Raw genomic sequence first — 20,008 nt, 5'->3', positions numbered from 1 at the left:
TTTACATTTATTTTTCCAAGTATCTCAATTGATGAAACAAATCTTACTATTTTGCCAGTTCTCCTTGTTCCCTGTCTCTTGGACTCTGATTTCCTTAGCATTTCAAATAATTTTATTTTCCTATATTTAATTTCTGTTCATCTGCATAAAAACAATATATAATCTTAGGTATCCTTTTGGAACATCTGAATTTATTTATGTATTGATACATAATAGTTGTACACATTTATGGGGTACATGTGATATTTTGATACAAGTGTACAGTGTGAAACAATCTATTGGGATATTCATCATCTCAAACATTAATTATTTCTTTGTGTTGAAAACATTTCAAATCTTCTAGCAATTTTGAAAAATACAATAAATTATTTTTAACTATACTCACCCTATTGTGGTATCTAACATTGGAACTTATTCCATCTATATAGTTGTATTGGCATTTACCAATCCCTCTTCATCCTCAAAAATCTGAAAATTCAGCAATTACAATGCTGGGTAGAGATTCAAAAGAAAGAAAATCAATATATTGAAGAGATAGCTGCACTCCCATGTTTATTGCAGCACCATTCACAATAGCCAAGATATAGAATCAATCTAAGGGTCCATCAGTGGATGAGTGAATAATAAATATTGCATATACACAATGAAATAAATATTATTCGACCACAGAAAAGGAAATCTTGTCATTTGCAGCAACATGGATGGAACTGGGGGAATATCAAACTTTAGCAAGTCAGCTACTTGCCAACTTTATTCAGTCTTCACAGAGCATTTCAGACCTATTCTTTAGACAATATTCTAGCACAGATTGCTATCAAATAACTTGTGAAATGTCATAGGTATTTATTATTAGATCTGTTCTTCCTCTTTCAATTCATCTGCATGGTTTTGCCAGAACAATATTTGATTTGATTTGACCCCTTCTCCCCAACTGCATGAGTTTGAGAGTGCTTTTATGTTGCTTACAAAAGTTACTTTGAACATCTTTTTAAGGTTGAAAACAAAATAATTTGACCCTAATTAAATCTATCTAACTGGATTTTACATCACTCCCAATAAGTCTTCTATTCCAACCCAGTTAGCTTTCTTACTGTCCATCTAATCCCCTTCTGTATACCAGCCTCATGGGGGCCTCTTGGTCTTGATTCACATCATTTCTCCCACTAAAAGCAGCTGGAGCATATTCATGGTGTTTTGCAGTTCCCAAAGCATTTCTGCAGGCATTATTTCATTTGATCCTCCTTGTAATCATAACAGATAGTCAGGATTATTTTTCCCTATTAGTCACAGGAGAAAGTCCAGAAAGGTTAACAGGCTTGCAAAAATCATATGACTCTCAATGCACCCAAAGTCTTGTGATTTTGAAAAAATCGTATTTATCACAGCAGAACACTTCTTAGAATACTTCCTGAGACCTCATTAAGCTTTCTATTTATTATTCAAGCCTAATTAAATTGTTTCTCTTCCTTAAACGATCTTATGTCTCCAAAAGCCCACAGAGATCTCATCTCATATTAGATATCTGCACAATAGATGTTTAATAGGTATATTCACTTTTATCTCTTAATATTTTGATCATGAATCCAAAGAACTAGAGTGTCATTTTGGCATGGGCAGGGATGGGGTAGTTCTGAGTGCTTACTGTGGTGTTTTGATACTCAAATTATTTTGGTTGAATGAGGGAATTCTGTTTTGTTCGTATAGGTCAGAATTTCCTATGCCTAACATATTCAAAGGAAGGATTTATTCTTGTCTTCAATTATTATTATTTAAAATCACTCTTTAGATTAAAAATATTGTTAGAATTCAAAAACAGTCAAATTTAAAAGGACAGGTTTTATTTTTCTTATGGCAATTTAGTGGTAGAATTCACATAATAACTTAAATAAGTTGACTCAACAATATCCAGTGTTGTTTTTGCCTTTTGTCCAATGATTTTTTTTTGTTTTTAGACAGAGTCTCCACTCTGTCACCCAGGCTGGAGTTGGGTGGTGCAATCTCCGCTCACTGCAACCATGCAACCTCCACCTTCCAGGTTCAAGCAATTCTCATGTCTCAGCCTCCCGAATAGTGGGAATTACAGACATGCACTGACAAGCCTGGCTAATTTTTGTATTTTTAGTAGAGACTGGTTTTCACCATGCTGGCCAGACTGGTCTCATCCTCTTGGTTTCAAGTGATTCGCCCGCCTCTTCCTCCCAAAGTGCTGGGATTACAGGCGTGAGCCGGTCCCAATGCTTTATTTTTATTATGAGAAATATTATTTGACATTTCAACCTCACTTTAGTTCTCAGTTATTAAATATTTTCTGAGAACAAGGTGTGGCTGCTTAGTTTTCTCTGAAAATGAAAGAGATGTGGGTTAGCTAAGTAAAATCAGTATTATTCCACTGTGATTAACCCCAAGATTGACAAACAAAAATTTCAGTTGGTCACCCTATGTGACCTTAAATAATCTTTCTTAGCTATCATGCTACTTTTACACTGCTAAGTTATCTCTGCTTGGCTTGGACATATTCATCTGACACAATTACACATGACAAGCCAAGAACAAATAATATCAAATGCATACTAACATTTCCTAGTCTTTTGGTATTCAACAATCTTGGGAAAACATAATAGATTGGAAAATCTTTCATATACCAAAATTGTATTACATATTACATATACTTATTTAAAGTAAACTAAACCCACATCAAATGATATATTTAGAAAATATTTATCTATAATTATTACTGATCTTTAGATTTGTCAAATTGTACTGCCTGAATCATATTTCCTAAATGTTTATTCAGTGAGAAGATCACAACCAATCAGATATATACATATAGCTCTCACTGAAGATGGAGTATAGAGATTTTATCTACCCGTAAGAAATGGAACCAGTTCTCAACCATGTTTCCTACAAGAGGGGTTTCTAAAATTGTTTTATCTGAAATATTAAATTATTCAGATGATGGGTTCTACTTCCAGAGTTTATAATTAGTATGTGTGGGATGGAGCTTAGGCATCTTTCTCTCCCTAAGTATATTTATAATACTCTGCAGATGATTCTTATGACTGATCAAGGTATTGAATCGCCATTTAAGAGAATTGCCACCACTTTTACTCTGAATTATTTTTCTCTTGCAATACTTTTGTAGGCTGTTTGCCACTTGCTTAGGCATGTCACGCTTCAAATGAGTTAGATGTAGGAAACTCTGACCTATAAAGACAGAACAGAATTCATTCATTTAATGAAATTATTTGAATATCAAAGCCCTCAGAATTCAAAAAAGTTGCTACTCTAGCCCTTTGTTCAACTCTATATTCTTTACTGGACCCAGCAGTCTGTTGAGATTCAAATAATCTTAAAGAATATCACACTTGAAGAGATTGTAATTCTTTAATTTTACGATAATTATTAGCATCTACTTAGGAAGAGGGCTATATTAGACTCATCAAATAATGTCACCATGGTTAAGAAGCAGCCATTGCCATCTAAGGACTTGCCATAATAATAACAACAAACATCTCTATGAGATATAGGAGGATAAGACAAGAGTGCAAAGGAATGTAATTTAAGACTAAATGTAGTAAGAATGGCACAAGGTCTTGGGAGAAGAGTTCACAGCCCAATTAGCCGATCAAGATTGCCTGCAAGGAAAGCAGAATTGTTATTAGAGACTAGGAAGGGAAGGGGGCGAAAAGGATGGGGAGAGGTTGGTCAACAGATACAAAACTACAATTTGGAGGAATAAGTCCTAGGGTTACATTGCACAGTAGGTAACAATGGTTTACAATAAGGTATTGTATATTAAAATATAGCTAGAAGAGAGACTTTTGAGGAACCTCACCACAAATAAATGACAAACGCATAAGATGATGGTCATGTTAAATACTCCAATTTGATTATTATGCAATATATATGTGTATTAAGACATCAGTTTGTAGCCCACAAGTATGTACAATTACAATGTGTCAATCAAAAAATAAAAAAGAGATGCTGCATAAGGAAAATCACATTTGTGCAGGCAATACATGATGAGTGAAATTTGCTAGATAGAGATGAAAAAGGACAGATTTCTGTAACAGAAAAAAGAGCTTAAACAAATATTTGAAGGCTGGAAAACACAGATTCTATTTGAAAAACGTTACCTAGTTCAGCTTGTTTTAAGAGTATGGCACATCAATAGTATAGAATAAGTGAGAGGTCAATGAACCAAGTGACTGGGTGTTGAATGGATATTGATATCACCAAACATATTACGGGGCTAGTGGTAAAAATAAAGGCACTCTCCAAAAAATAAAATATTCAGTGAATGAGAGGGAATGATTTGGAGAATGATAGACAACTGCAACAAGGTGGGGTTATCGCGTAACAGATTCTGAAACGATGCACTTAAAAATATATGGGTTTTTGTGGGGGGACAGAAGTAGCTATAAAGGGCAGAAAGAATACATACCTCGTCTTGTTGACTGGGAGAAAAAGCCATCAACCGAGGGACATACAAGTTATGCTGTATCTAATATGATGAAGTGTCCAGTGGAGAGGAGGCTGAGAATATTGCACTTGTTGAGATGACAAACTCATGAGTTCCAGGGAGCACTGTGAAAGAGTTGACAAGGCATGGAAGCTTCAGTTAGACCAGTGGATGTGCAGATGCAAGTTGGGGTACAAGTTCAGTTGATGCATGGGGAGTAATTGGGCAGGTCAGAGAGGGTCTATTATGCCACTGTATGGGCTTGGGATATTATTCCAGGTGAGACTGAGCCATTGGAGCGTTTTGAACAGAAAGTATTTCTCTGGCCTCTTTTGAGAAAGGAAGTAAGGAAAAAGTGTGAAACAGAGATACCATTTAGGAAATTTTTGCAATAATCTGAGAGACAGACAATGTCAATTTAGGATAAGGTGGTAGAGATGGGCATGGTTATAACGGGTCAGATTCTGGAATCATTTAGAAGGTAGAACCAAGAAGATTTTCTGAAGGATTAGATATGGAGTATAAAGAAAAGAGAGGAATTTAGCATGACTCGAAAGTTTTTGTCCTGAGTAACTAGAAGGAGAAACTTGTTACTAACATAGATGATAAACACTGTTCAAAGAGCAGGGTTTGGGGAAGAATATCAGAAACTCATTTTGGAGTTTTATGTTTAAGAAGTAAATTAAACATCTAAATGGACATACTGAGTAGGCAGTTGGATATACAGTTCTGTAGATGAGTACTTCAGGGAAGGTGTATAGGCAGGAGTATAAATCTATGAATTGACTGTGTATAGGTGGTAAAAGAGAGGACAAGATGAGCTTCGTTTTCTCTTTTTCTGATGCTCTTCCCAGGAGCAAAACTTCCTAAAACAAAAATGTACCTCTACCGAATTTTATTTACCAAGACCTGATTTCAGGCTGGGTGAGATCTGGTGGCATGTTGGAATCTAGTTTCTTCCTCCAGGTCTTCAAGATTGTGTTGAGTTCAACAAAAAGTAGATTAAGCTCCTTTGAAAGGCAGGATATGCATCATAAATTAAGAAAAAGCATGTACTACTGCTATTAAGACAGATTTGTTGATAGTTCTTAGAAGTTTTTCTCATCAGGAGTCAGAAGCCCAGTAACATTTCCATTCATTCACTTCCTGATTGAGTCATTCATTCCTTAGCGAGAAACACTCATTAAGTACCTTCTATGAGGAATAGGATGGACAATACTTGGTGTGGAATAATGTAAGGTGTGAGGGAGGAGAAGGAAGATTCTTGCCAAGACTTCCGAGGTGTTTAGCTTGTGTGGTGCCTCTTAACCAAGCTGGAAATAGCAGCAAGGAGCAGCAGGGCAACTGGGTTTGTGTAGGAAATTATATTTTTACCTCTTAAAATCAAGAAAATTATAGGCTACTCAAATGAACTGTCTAGTAGGCAATTGTTGCAGTATGTTCAGAGCTCAGGAGGATATTAGGAAGGGAGAGATTCCATGCCAGAAATCCTGGACCAATTTTCTCCCAGATCATAGCTACACCGGATCTTTCTTTTTTCTAGGTCTCAGCTTAAATGTCACATCCTTAGTGACTTTCCTTTCTCTTACCTTATTCTCTTCGTGTCCTCTTCTTCATGGCAATATACCATTTAATTTTTCTTATTTATTTACTTACTTGTTTGGTGTATTTACATATTTAGTGTATGGCTGTAGTACTCCACTTTAAGTTTCAAGATGGTGATGACCATGATTATTTTATTTCAACTAACATAAATGTCTGGGACATAGTGATCAACAAAGCTGTGTACAATAAATGAATGAGATATACAATTGGGAATTTATACCACATCACTGGCAATAGAAGCTCAGGATATTAATGAAATTTCTAAGGTTTACAAAGAAGAGGACCAGTGAAATAATCTGAGGACATTTCAACATGAAAGTAAGAAAATAAGAAAGTAATCATTAAGGTGATTTTAAATAACCGAAAGAGAACAATGCCTTGAAACCAAATGAAGAAAGTATTTCGAGCACAGCACTTTTTTTTTTTTCAAAGAAAACCAAAAGTTAAACTCTAATTCTTGGTCTTTATTTTTGTAGAAAAATAAAAGAAACACAAATCAAATAAAAACAATCTCTAGTCATTTATTATTTTTGCCCTTCTCCTTCTGATCAACTATGTCTATGAACCACAGATATTGAATGTATTTTCCTGTACATTTCTAGTTTTTCTTTGGATTTGGAACTATTATTTACTTAGTTTTAAAAAAAACCATCTTAATTTTCTTATACCAGTGTCCAATGTAGTTAAACAATAAAGAATATGCATTTGCGTGTCTCTCAGTGTGTAATATGTAGAAAGAGTGTATGTATGTGTGCTCCTGTGTGATCTTTTAGATAAAAGGAGGGTTTGAGTCAATGAAAATATTTCATGAGTCCTATCTAGGTCTACATAAGAGAGCTCTGAAAATACAAAGTGCATAGGGTCTAAATGTACTGATTAGAAGATCTAAATGTCATCAAGAATGACCCACGGAGTGAATAATTTGTTTCTCTAGGAACATATGGAATCCACTGACTTCAGGAAATATTTTCAGAGTGCACACATATTTCTTTAAGACATTAACATCCCAGGGGAAAAGGAGGAATAAAAACATGACAGGGAGTAATTTAAAATGGCAGGTACTGCAGTTTTCTTTTCCTGTGCTGGAAACCTGATATTTGATACCAATATAGATGATTTTCTTAAGATTGCTATAAAAAGTTGATACTGTTCTTTCCAAATTCTCTAAGATTTATTTTTTCCTCCTCCTTTGTGGAATTTTGTTGTTTTTGAATGGCTTGGCTTGTGGGTACAAAGAAATCAAAACATTGCACGTTATTTCTTAAAATGTAACCACAAGAAAACGCAAATGTTGAGGCTCTGATTCACAAAAGAATATTGCCTATTAGTTACAGTATGGTTCAGTGGGAAAATGGAGTCTAAAATTAAATTATATTTCACTAGACTGTAACACAATCAATCCTTGATTTTTGTGCATCAGTTACGTTATTTCTCTGTTTCATTTTAATCTTTTCAGCATTTTAAATAAGATTATAACACCTCAGGTGACTTAAATGCTGGACTTCAGTACAGGCAACATAGGTTCTAAGTCTCATTTTGCTACAGATGAGATATGTGACTTTTGGGAAATTACTTAAATTATTTGAGTTTCAACTTCTTTACCTATATAAAAGGACTGATACTATCCATCTTAAAAATTATTGTGAGGATTAAATCAGATAATAGAAATAAGTGTGCTTTTCCTTTCTTTGTTTCTAAATGTTCAGTCTTTGGCTGGCTGCTGAAAATGTTAAAATTACTGGGTACATTATCCACAAACCTTGGAGAACATAGTCTTCTACCTGAATCTAAACTTATAAGGCAATACTTGTGGGAAAAAAATTTCAGAATTACTTAGGTGATGTGGTTGTCCTGAAATAAAGCTGTGTTATACTGTGGAAAGATGGTTCCTGTGTTTATAAACGATAGGCTTCATCTGAGGATACAGATTTTTATGACAATGGCATTTGTAATGATGACCCACAGTATGAAATACATCCTAATACTGCAACTCTGCACATTCATGAATCCACTAATGAAGCCATCCCGTAACTTAAAACCTTTCTTTACTTTAGATATGAATATATCTCTGATTGTATTACTACAAAGAGTATCTTTACAAACTTTAAATTTACAAAATTCTTGGCAATCATCTTATTAGCATTTCTTTTTACAGTCTGAAAGATAATATTATTTTTGGACACAAACTAATCAACAACTGGTCTTCGACCTAAGGCAAAACTTAAGTCACCTGCCCTCTGATACTAATAACTTTTACAAGACAATTTTGTTTGACCACTTAGCTTATTTATATTGCCGTGGTTGTTGTTTAAGAGACAACAGGGGGCCCTTGCAGGGCTGGCTTCATGAATATAGAATCTGTTTAGGTCACACAGGTTTCTGTCCTCAGAAAGGCCCTGTACTTGGTTTAATGCTATGCTGTTATCATCTTGAAATTTGTAATAATTTTTTTTTTAAACTTGTGATTTGTAACTGAAGTTTGATGGACTAATAAAGCATGCCTATGAGTAGAGAAGGTATGAGCAATATGTGTGTTTACAGTTCCTTACCATCCATTTGTAAAGAGCCTTTTTGATGCCTCATCAACAGAATTGCAATGAATCCATGAGGCATGGGGTTTCAGCAAGACTCAAAGTAAATACAAAGTTAAGTGTGTTATGGAAGCTGCTATGCTATAGAAGGAAAGAGAGAGATAAGGCAAACCCATAGTTGTTTTTTCTTTCATTCCTTCTTCACTCATGGGTAAACTGAAGGTAGAGAGTATTAGTACAATGTGTGCATATCAAGAAATGAAATGAAAACAGGCGAGTTAGCTTTGTGCAGGGTTTATATTGTTCTAGTAAGAACCAAGTGCATATGCATGTATAAACTACAAAATAGGAATTGTATAATTTCAATGATTCTGCTTACAATAGTATGTTTTTATATTTTTTAAACTTGATGTTGCATAATATAAAAATGAACAGTAAAATTTATGTTAAAATTTAAAATTTTAATTGTTCTTTTCTTAGAATGACATTAAATAGCAAATAAAAGCACCATGACAGTTTAAGAGAAAAAGCACAATATAAAAGAAAAAGCTTTATATTTTAATAACTTTTAATGGTACTTTTTTCCTGCTTTGTGAACAAGGGACTTTGTATCTTCACTTTGCATTGAACCCCATAATTTATTTAGTTGGCCTAAACTGCAAAATTTAATCTCTCTCTCTCTGCGTGTATATATATATATATATATATATATATATATACACACACACACACACACACACACACACACACACACATATATATAGATATATATGTGTGTGTGTGTATATGTATGTCAATTAAGAAAAATTAGTGGTTAGATAAAAAGGATCACAGGAATTCATCTATCAATTCATTTCTTTATTTGTTTGTCCACTCAATTATTTATTGAGCTTCTATTAAATTGTCCTAGAAACTATAGATTCACACAAGTGAACAGGACAGAGCATCACTGCTCTCATGGATCTTGGTATGTGGGGAAGACATTCATTATCATTAAATATTTACAATGTCAATTATTTAATAAAAAATATGTTAAGGGATAAGAAGAAAAAATCCAAGATGTATGAAGGTATATAATAAATGACATCTAACTGCTAATATTGGTTCAAGAGCAACTGTAAATTTCCTCTTTCCTACCTAGTAGATGTCAGGCACTGTTTAAGGCAACAAAATATAATAAACATTGGCCCCAAGAAACTCCCAATTTATTACAAGTATCATGTATTCATCATTAATATGTAATAATGTGCAATACTGTTATGACAGAGATGGATTCAAGGTGAAGCAAAGACAAAGCAATCATTTTCTGAGTGTTGGTGTTGGGGTTTGGGGTAGAGAGCCCTTAAAGAAGCCTCCCACTAAGAGGAATGTGGGAGCAATAATTTTTGTAGGATTTGAGAAGTCAGTATTTTAAATATTAACACCTTAAATCGAATGAGTGGAAATCAGAACTAGTGAACTTTCCTATGATATGTTGCCTTTCCCTGGGCTATAGTGAGCATGTCTCCTCCAGATCTTTATATCTCTTTCTATTGAAACAGAGATTTTACTTGCTCCTGTTCTAGAAAACTCTTTGAATACCATGTAATTTTTCAACAGTCAATATCTCCTTCTTTGCTATTTAGAACTTTGTTGCTAGGTTAATTATTCTCTGTTGCTATGCTAACAGAAGTGATAGCAGCTGTGGTTTACCTTAGTAGAGATTCTGTTTATTTGATTAATATTGCTCATCATTGGCCAAAAGATTCAATTCCTTGTCTAACTTTCAAAATGCCCTGGCATATTTCTCTTATCTTTAGTTTAATGTCTTTTAATACATAACTTCTGTGATTAAATATTCACATCTAAGTTCTTTCTAGTATTAGATTATAACATTGCCAAGAACTGTAACCTACTTAAATCTTTAAGAACATTCACTAGATTACAATTTCTTTATATATCACATTGTACTGAGTAGGCTACAACATTGCAATATGAAATATTTTCCCTCTTGATTTGTAATGAAATTATCTCTAGCTACTAATAGTAACTAGTGAAACTAATGGTAATTTTCCTTGTTTAAAAAGTGGATTTTGGGGGGGATTTCATATCAATTAATGGACTCTTCATCTTAAATACTTTTTCACTCTTTCCTTGACTGTAACATCTTGCTCTGAATTTTATTCCCTGGTTGCACTGATATACAGTTCCTGCTGTCCCTTTTCTACAGTGCTTAAATTCTCCTAAATTCCAACATTGACATGGATACCACTTAACTGTCTTTCTACAGTTTGTTTTCTGAAAATGAATACTCTATTCAGATTACTGATCTACCATATTATCTCATTCTTATGTCTATATGGATTTATAATTGTTTTCAGGTTCCATTACATGTTTGTGTGTTATGTCCCTTCTTGAGAGTGAGGGTCAGGGTCACGTTTGTAAACGTGCATAGTTTGACTGACATTTGGAATGTATATGTCATGAGTGCATAAATTTGAACATTTCTAAAGCACGTTTAATTTAAGGGAATTTTTTTCCTCCAAATAATGAGAGGTCTCCAGGTAAATGTAAATGTACCCATTACATTTACCCAAGTAAATATACCTGTTTTTGTGTGATTTTAGGAAAGGAGAGTCATTTTTTAAAAGTCTTCAAATTGTAGGCAGTGGACTAATAGGACCTGAAGGACCAAGTACAGGTACCTCAGAAGTGGTCTCTTGCCATGAATATCAATGGAAGTATCATTAAAGGTTTTTTGTTTGTTTGTTTGTTTGTTTGTTTTCCAATTTCCTTCTTTCATGTCTGCATTAAGAAATCTTGGGGACAAAATTCAGACTCTTAAAAAAAAGTTTAAGACCACAAAACACCATGACTAAATTCATTTCTGATATAGCACAAAGATTCTAGTTCCTCCATTGAGGATTTCTTTCCTTTTATGATTTTAATAATTCATCTAGAATCACAAAATAAACCTCTTCCCAAACCTCATATTATATTCCAAAGCAGAAGTTGCAAGTCAAGAAGCTCATGTTGTAAATTCTAGGGTCTTCTCTGTTAGGATCTGTGTAGATCTCTGGCTGGTTGCTCTATGCCTGGTTCTGGAGCCTCTGCTAGTGCATTCTAAGAAGAACAAGGGAAGACCAGCAAGCCACAGCAGAAGAAACTCAGAAGGAAATGTAATTAACTTCGAGGCTTTCACAGCTTTAGACCTTGGTTTGTGATGAGTAGAAGAATGTCCATCATGAGAATGAAACAAGTGGAATGAAACCTTACGTTGGTACAACTGCAGTTATCAATGAGAGTGACTTCACCTTCATCCAAATATGTAAGAACAAATTATCTTACCTGACTGAGGGCAAAAAACTGAGGAATTCCCATTGTCTGACCTGTTATTGAGACATAAAATACCTCCACAAAAAATGTTTCCACGGCCCAACACACTATGAATATCACAATGAACCAAAGACTGTCATCACTAAAGTAATATATTTAGAACATGGTTAATGGAACCTGAGTAAAAAGTTTCTGATTGTGCTGTTCCGATCATTCTAAAGTTCAAAGCATTGCCATTTCACCAGGGAGGAGAAAACTAAACTAAACTAAAGTAAGACTGAATTACTCTCTAACTTGGAAAACAAGAGGACATGCCTGACAGAACTAGTCCCAAATAATTCAGATCAGATATCATATTCTTCATCTTATATCCAGTTCCTAACTTAAAAGAAAGTTGTCTACTGTAAGTTCACTTGGTCAACATTGTTCTATAATAACACTATTTTAGGTGATGGTTAGGTTTCCAAGATTAGTGCAAATGTCTACTTTATTCAAGAAAACATATGCCTGAAGTATAAACATGTACAGAACATGTTTTGCTTTTCACAATGAAATTATATGAGAAAGATTCAACAATAGTTTCCCGTAGATTGGTGCTTGAAGAAAAAGTATACTTCCATTAGACAGAGAGTTAGAAAAGGGCAAATTTGTGTGGGTTTTTAAGGAGATACATTGACATTTTCAAGGTCTTCAAAGCCTGATAGTATTCATAGAATTTGCAGTTAACTTTACTTAAAACGTTTAACCTTTCTCTTTTCTTATACAGGTAACGTTCCACAAACCCACACCTGTGTTATCAACCATACCTTAGGACAGAAGGAACGAGTTTGCGGAAAGGATGGTAAGTGTTTCTGAATAAATCGAAAATGCAATAGGAGATACATGAGAAGGAGTAAGTGGCCAGAGCAGTATACTTATAGACAAGGAATAGTACCCAAGATGGAATTATCTCTGTCGTGATAGAAATGAAAATGTAAGAACATTATTGCAGACACAAACCTTCTCAATGAAAAGAAGTAGGTTGTGGAGAAGAGATGCTGAGACATGCATTGGACTTATAAAGAGGACAGGGCCAGAAAGGCCAGAGCAGACACTAGTTCAAATGAAGGAAGAAAATAAAAATGAAGACCCGACCTGTAGAAAAATTGCACAAGTAAGCAGTATAATCAGGGATCGTTTCACACCCTTGATTACAAAGGAAGACAGACTAGCCAGGAAGCTAGACTATTGAGCTAGGCAGACTAGATCAATACAGAAACAATACTCAGTTACTGAGTTACTAAGGAGCAGATCTTATGATAATCTTCACATGGGTTATTGTATCTTTTTTTCATGAGAACCTCAATGTGGATGTTATGATTATGAAGGGCCATATAGTACATTCATATCCTCAATGTGGATATTACAATTGTGAAGGGCCATATAGTAGATTCCAGTTTTATGGATGAGAAGACTCTAGGATATAGAAACACTAAATAATTTTTCTAAAGTCATTCAGATAGTAAATGGGAGATAAGAGATTTGGACTTAAGAAGTTTGATATTTGCTGTATGTAAATATCCCAATGGAGCATTAAATGCTCCAAACTTAAAATAAGAGAGTTCAGGTGTGTGACTATTAGAGCTGAAATTGGATTCTTCTGGGGTTTATTTATTGCTCCTGCTGTCATTGATAAACCCTATTTCCAATGGTTTAAATCTCCCAAGTCCCTTGAAGGTGGCAGGTAACATATATCAAATCACATAGTTCCCATCCTAGCCACTAGGTGGTGGTTAATACTATCAACTCAAGAGTGTTTCCCGATACAGGCAGGGTGGAAAAGGACAAAATGTTTGCAGTTTTTAGTGGTCAAACTAGGTGCTCTTATTGTATAGTGGTGAGATGGCTAATTGTTTTTAAAAAGAAAAAATGATGTTGAAGGGACAGATTCTCTCATTCTTAACGTACTTATTGAGTGTCTATTGTGCTCCAGGCACTGGGATAGATGCTGGAAACATAAAGGTAAGCAACAGAGTAGGGCAAGACATATAAACACCTAACCAGGGTTACATATCAATGTGGTGATTGGCTAAATAGAGATATATGCCAGATATAAAATTGAAGAGAAATATTGCAAAATGAGGTGTGTGTGTGGGCACACCTACATGTATAGTCAAAGAAAGATTACAAAAAGTTTAGGAACGAAGAGACCAAGACCTAGGATAAAGACTTTGCCACTTATGCAACAGGATGCAGTAACATTTATAGAACAGGGTTGTATCAATGATAACCGTACTATCAGATTATGAATCATGTATAGTTCCTTTATTTTTAATGGCAATGACTCAAATTATAATTGGTTACATCTGATCACTCTGTCACTTTGGAACTATATATTTGATGATTTTATCTACTTATTATTTTAAAATAATGATCAATTCTACACTCATATGAATGAAAGACATCAATCTTCTAATTAGAGGTTCTGGTCAGATGATATAATTAGTGTTGTTATAACTGTTGAGTAATAAATAAATAGAATGCAGCAAACTATGTATGTATAAATAAAAATGGACTGATATTCTTTGTTTTGTGCATAGACGTGTGTGTGTGTGTCTGTTAGCCAAAGATATTAACAACAACAAAAAATTTTGGATTTCAGGCTTAAATAAACTTGATTTTTCTCAACTTGTCATTTTTTCAACATGTTTTGGAAAGCCTACATTTGTGAAGCTAATTTTGTGAGGTCAGATATAGTTTTTGTTCTTATTATGCCAATTAATGTTAAGATTGGTTTCATGCTTGTGGCTCAGAAAAATACCAGGGTTGATATTACCACCCATATTGGCCAACGTGAGAAAGCAGAATCCTCTGAGTTGGCTCTGAACCCAGTAGCATTGGAGAACATCCATGCATGGTTAACCCACTTGCCAGAGGCCCTCTGGGAGTAGTCAGAGATTTGCCCTTCCTGATGCTTGAAAACCCTAATAGTGAGTTCAAGATTATCCACACCAGTCATCTATACACATGATAATCAGGATATTTATAGTAGAAAACCAGATATGGGCATTCCTGCTTAAATATTGTAAAAGAATGAAACTTAAACCTATTTTTAAAGATAGATAATTGAATATCATATAAAGCTATGTAGGCCAAGGAAACTAGAAATTTCTCTTAATTATTAATTTAAGTGATCTACTTAAATACAAAAATTTAAATTTTCATTCTACCTCTATCATTGTGTTAGAAAATATGTCTGTAATATTCTTGAGAAAACTTGAGTATCTCTCACTAAAAAGCATGCTGTAGCAAAAGCAAAATCTCAAAAAAATAACAACAACATGAAATGATTAAATACCTACCTATATACATGAAAATTAACCTACTACTCTTAAAGTGTAGTAATTTTTTTTTCAAATCAGACTTTATTTGATTCAACAAGTTGGATGTAATTCATGATAAAGAAAAAAACCTGCAATTTCTAAGCTAGAAGAGCTCATAGAGCAACTCAATGAGGTTTTGATGGTGCCAAAGTAGACCCAGAATTTAATTAGTGGAGAAGATGGAAAGATATAAGCAATTTCATAATAAAAATGAAAGAATTTTACATTTTTGTCAGCCTAAAGAAAGGAATGAATAAAAATAAAGACTCTCAATAAAACAGACTTTTCTATTTCTTAATGAGATGGCAGTGGGTAGAGACTGAAATACTTTTTAAAATGTCTAATTTATGTCATCTGCTTGCTGTTATATTATCATCACTACATTAACTTCTCTACTACTCCTGCCTAATTGTAAAAATTATAAAACAGTGCTCGTTCTTATGTGCACGGTGTTTTAAAAAAGTTAGGTCAACAGTGGCAGAAAAAATTGGGAACCTTCTGGATAAAATTAGAAGTACGCCTAAATTAAAATGTAGACTAAAAAACACTTCTTTGCCCAATAAGAATGTAAGTTTTTTTTCCAGGCTAGACACTGAGGAACAAAGAAAACCACATTGATTTGTGACAATACTTTGCATTATTTATGAGTACCAGGAGTGCTCCTAGTTATATAATTAATGAAATAAATCATCTTGAACCAGTAATACTTTTAATTTACCTGGTAGAAGTAACTAAGAGAACACTTTCACACTCCTGGCCACAGGCATTTACCAATAGAGAAAACGATTTCCAATAAGATGAGCTCACAATAAAAAGTTACCAATGAGATGAGGAAAAAAATCTAATATGAAAAGATACAGCAAAGAAAAATTAGGCACTCAGAACTTTAGAACACAGAATTAGAAGTTATGGATTATAAAGCAAATATATTTAAATTGATCATATCAACACAAAATAAATTGAAGAGTACAATGTGTTATGAAAAATGAGTAGACATCTTTGAAAAATAACCAAATATAATCCCTAGGGAAAACAATGTAATCATTTTTTAAAGACCACTTGAAAGCAGATTAGGTGTTGCTAAAGGGAGAAGCTCTGAACTAGAATATAGGTCTGAGGAATTACCCAGAATGCTGCACATAAACATAAAAAGATTAAAAACACGAAGTACAGACTAGACACATAGGGCCTAGAGTGAGAGTGAGGAGATGCAGTATTTGTTAAACAGTGTGGCAAACTCAATATACAAAGATAATTTCTCAGAAGTGATGAAAGACAGGAACACTTACATTAAAAACAGCAACTCATCGAGTCTCAATCAGGACACATGAGAATAAATATGTACCTGTAAATACTGTAATGAAATGCAGAATCACTAAAGATTAAAATAATTCTTTGAAGCAACTAAAGATAAAAAATGTATTACCCAGGCCAGGCACAGTGGCTCACGCCTGTAATCTCAGCACTTTGGGAGGCTTAGGCAGGCAGATCATGAGGTCAGGAGATCAAGACCATCCTGGCTAACACGGTGAATCCCCATCTCTACTAAATATACAAAAAAAAAAAAAAAACTAGCCAGGCGTGGTGGTACCCGCCTGTAGTCCCAGCTATTCAGGAGGCTGAGGCAGGAGAATCCCTTGAACCCGGGACGTGGAGGTTGCAGTGAGCTGTGATTGTGCCACTGCAGTCCAGCCTGGGCGACAGAGCAAGGCTACTTCTCTAAACAAACAAACAAATAAATAAATAAGTAAATAAATAAATAAATAAAAGTATTACCCATAAAACAACCAATTTCTCAAGACAGAAAAAGACCAGATGTTATAGATAAAATTGTGTCTGCCTCAAATTCATATGTTGAAGTCCTAACTCTCAGTACTTCAGAATGTGACCTTATTTGAAATAGGATAATTACAGATATAATTAGTTAAGATGAAGTCACCCTAGAGTTACATGGTCCCCTAATCCAATGTGACTAGTGTTCCTATAAAAAGGAAGATTTGGAGACAGATGGGCACAAAGGAAAGACAATGTGAAGAGAGAGAGAGAGAAAATGGTTATTTTTACAAGCCATGGAGAGAAGCCTGGAACAAATCCTTGCCTCATCTCTCTGGAAAGGAACCCACCCTGCTGACACCTTGCTTTTGGACTTCTAGCTTTGAGAACTGTGTAATGCTAGACTTCTTTTGTTAAAGATACCTTATTTGTGGTGGTTTGCTCTAAGAGTCCTAGCAAATTAATACAACAGACAACAATGGAACGTATTATAGCTTCAGAATACTGAGGAAAGTTAACTTTTCACTTGAAATTATATGCCCAGCTATCATTTACATATAATGACAGCACAAAGACAATTTTCAAACAAATAAGAATAACTTTCTCCATTCAGAGATTCTCATAAAAATTTCTTTAAAGATGTATCTTAGGAAGAAGAAAATTGAACTTAGAAGGAATAAATTCAATGCAAGAAGACATGATATGCAATTGGATTTCTGAACCTGGAGATAAATTTAAGCAATCATTAGTTTATTAAAATAAAAATTCTAATGAGTAATTTTACAGATGCTAAAGAAAGGTGCCAAGGAAAAATGTGATAAATACAAAATAAAAATAGCACCCAAGTTTAGAAAAGAATAATTAACATTAAAGCATAATAAAGTTCTTATATTGTTTTGGAAGAATATGTTACGATAAGATTTATTTTTTATTCATCAAACTGACTGACAGGAAGTAAGACAAATAAAAGTTTTTAATACTTCCTGATTTATGCAGTGATGGGTTGAGAAAGAAAAATTAGCAAGGGAATATATAATTAATGCTGTTGTGTTTGTAACAAGTGAGTAAATTTGGTTTCTTAAAATAAGTATATTCTAATAAATACAACTTCATAAAAATAATATTGTGATATATACATTTCCTTCAGTAAACAAATAAGGCAAATCTTTTGTAGTCATAGCTTAATTCTATGAAAAATGATGATAAAAATCTTTGTAGTTAATAGCAAATAATACAGTAAGTTTTCTTGCTCTTCTCATTTAACAAATACTCAGAAATGTAAATTTTTGATACTAAATTACAGAACATGTAAAGATTTCATGAAAGTACAATCTTTGTATCACTTGGCAAATGCTTTTTAGTTTATCACCTTTATGAGAAATCATATATAAATATTCTCCAAAATTCTGTTACTTTTGCAGCACATCTCTATATGGTTTGGGACTGGGAGTTTCAACTACAATCTCAACTAAAACTGAATCACAAAATTTGGATTTACAATTTTCTATTTCCACACTAGAGTTATTAATAACAGACATTGCTAAAGCAAATGCATTTACATTAAAAATTAAATGTAGCCACTAGAAAAACTTTTTAAGTATAAATATGGAATAAAAAGGTGCAACCAGTATGAACAATATTAGGTTGGATAAGATAAAAACTAGCAAATAAAAAAATGCTAAAAATAAACAAAATTTAAAAAATAATTCTAATAAATGTAAATGGAGTAAACTTTTTTTATTTTTCTTGAGATGGAGTCTTGCACTGTCACCCTGGTGCAATCTGGGCTCATTGAAACCTCTGCCTCCCAGGTTCAAACAATTCTCTTTCCTCAGCCTCCCAAGTAGCTGGGATTACAGCCATGTGCCACCATGCCCAGCTAATTTTTCTATTTTTAATAAAGATGGGGTTTCAGCATGTTGGTCAAGCTAGTCTCGAACGCCTCACCTCAGGTGATCCACCCTCCTCGGCTTCTGAAAGTGCTGGGATTACAGGTGTGAACCAATGCATCCAGCCAAGAGTAAACTCTTTAGTTAAAGGCAAATAATCTCAGATATAGAAAAAAGAATAAATTCAATTATATTTATGAGAAGCACACCTTAAGCATAACAAAAAATAGCTAGTGTTCACCTAGGAATAAGCACATTTCATAGTGCTTAGAATTATAACTTCTTCCAACCTCACAAAAGCCTTTTGACATAGTATTCAGCTGGATTGACCTCATGCTTATGTCCAGAACTATCTGGAGTAATCACCCTTGGCCAATGTTATGATATATTTTAAGTAGTGATAAATTATTTTCTATAACCATGGGTTCATGAGTTGTGGATGCACCAATTTGTCAACACTGTTTTGTAATTGATGATTTGCATCTGTTTTTGGTGGAACCTGGGTAATTTTTATGATTAAGGATGATCACATAGCTGGAATGTGCCTATGTGACCACCTCTCTATAACAGACCCTGTCATGAGCAGACTTTGAGCTTGTTGGTGCCAAGACGCTTTGCATGCATTTCGATGGCGATTCAAAACTAGGAGAACAAGTCAATCCAGTGCAATCCATAGTGAGAAGACAAGCCTGCATCTGAGATTTCCAGACCCCTTTCAGTGAATACCTTCGTTTTGCCATTGTTGCATTGTATCCTTTACCCATAATAAAGCTATTTTGTGAGTATACACTATTTGAGTCCTTTCAGAAAACAATCACTTACGATAATTAATGTAAAATTGAGGCAGATACATACTAAGTTAATATCTCTGTTTTAAAAATGAGAAGAGGGAGGCATGGAGATGTTAAAAAACTCCCCCTGGATAATACCGTTATAAAGTGACAGAGCAGGGACTTAAACCCAGGAAGTCTGAGAGCTCAAGACTTGCTGTCCTCCCCACTGCACTACATTGCATCTCTGGTGGAACAGAAAAATTAAAAACAAAGATAGGGAAAACATACTCGGCAAATA

General features: G+C 34.1%; 1 long non-coding RNA gene across 1 annotated transcript in view; it reads left to right on the top strand.

Moving 5' to 3' along the window:
• LOC105465567 (uncharacterized) overlaps positions 1-20,008 on the top strand; it is a 102,936-nt gene that overhangs the window by 20,279 nt on the left and 62,649 nt on the right. The window contains exon 2 of the long non-coding RNA XR_977623.2: positions 12,680-12,754. This is a non-coding gene — a long non-coding RNA (uncharacterized lncRNA). The remainder of the gene's footprint in view (positions 1-12,679; positions 12,755-20,008) is intronic.

The sequence above is a fragment of the Macaca nemestrina genome, chromosome 5, assembly GCF_043159975.1.
Source record: "Macaca nemestrina isolate mMacNem1 chromosome 5, mMacNem.hap1, whole genome shotgun sequence".
NCBI classification, from domain to species: Eukaryota; Metazoa; Chordata; class Mammalia; order Primates; family Cercopithecidae; genus Macaca; species Macaca nemestrina.
The sequence above is the reverse complement of the archived record's forward strand: the minus strand, read 5'-3'. Positions and strand labels throughout refer to the sequence as shown.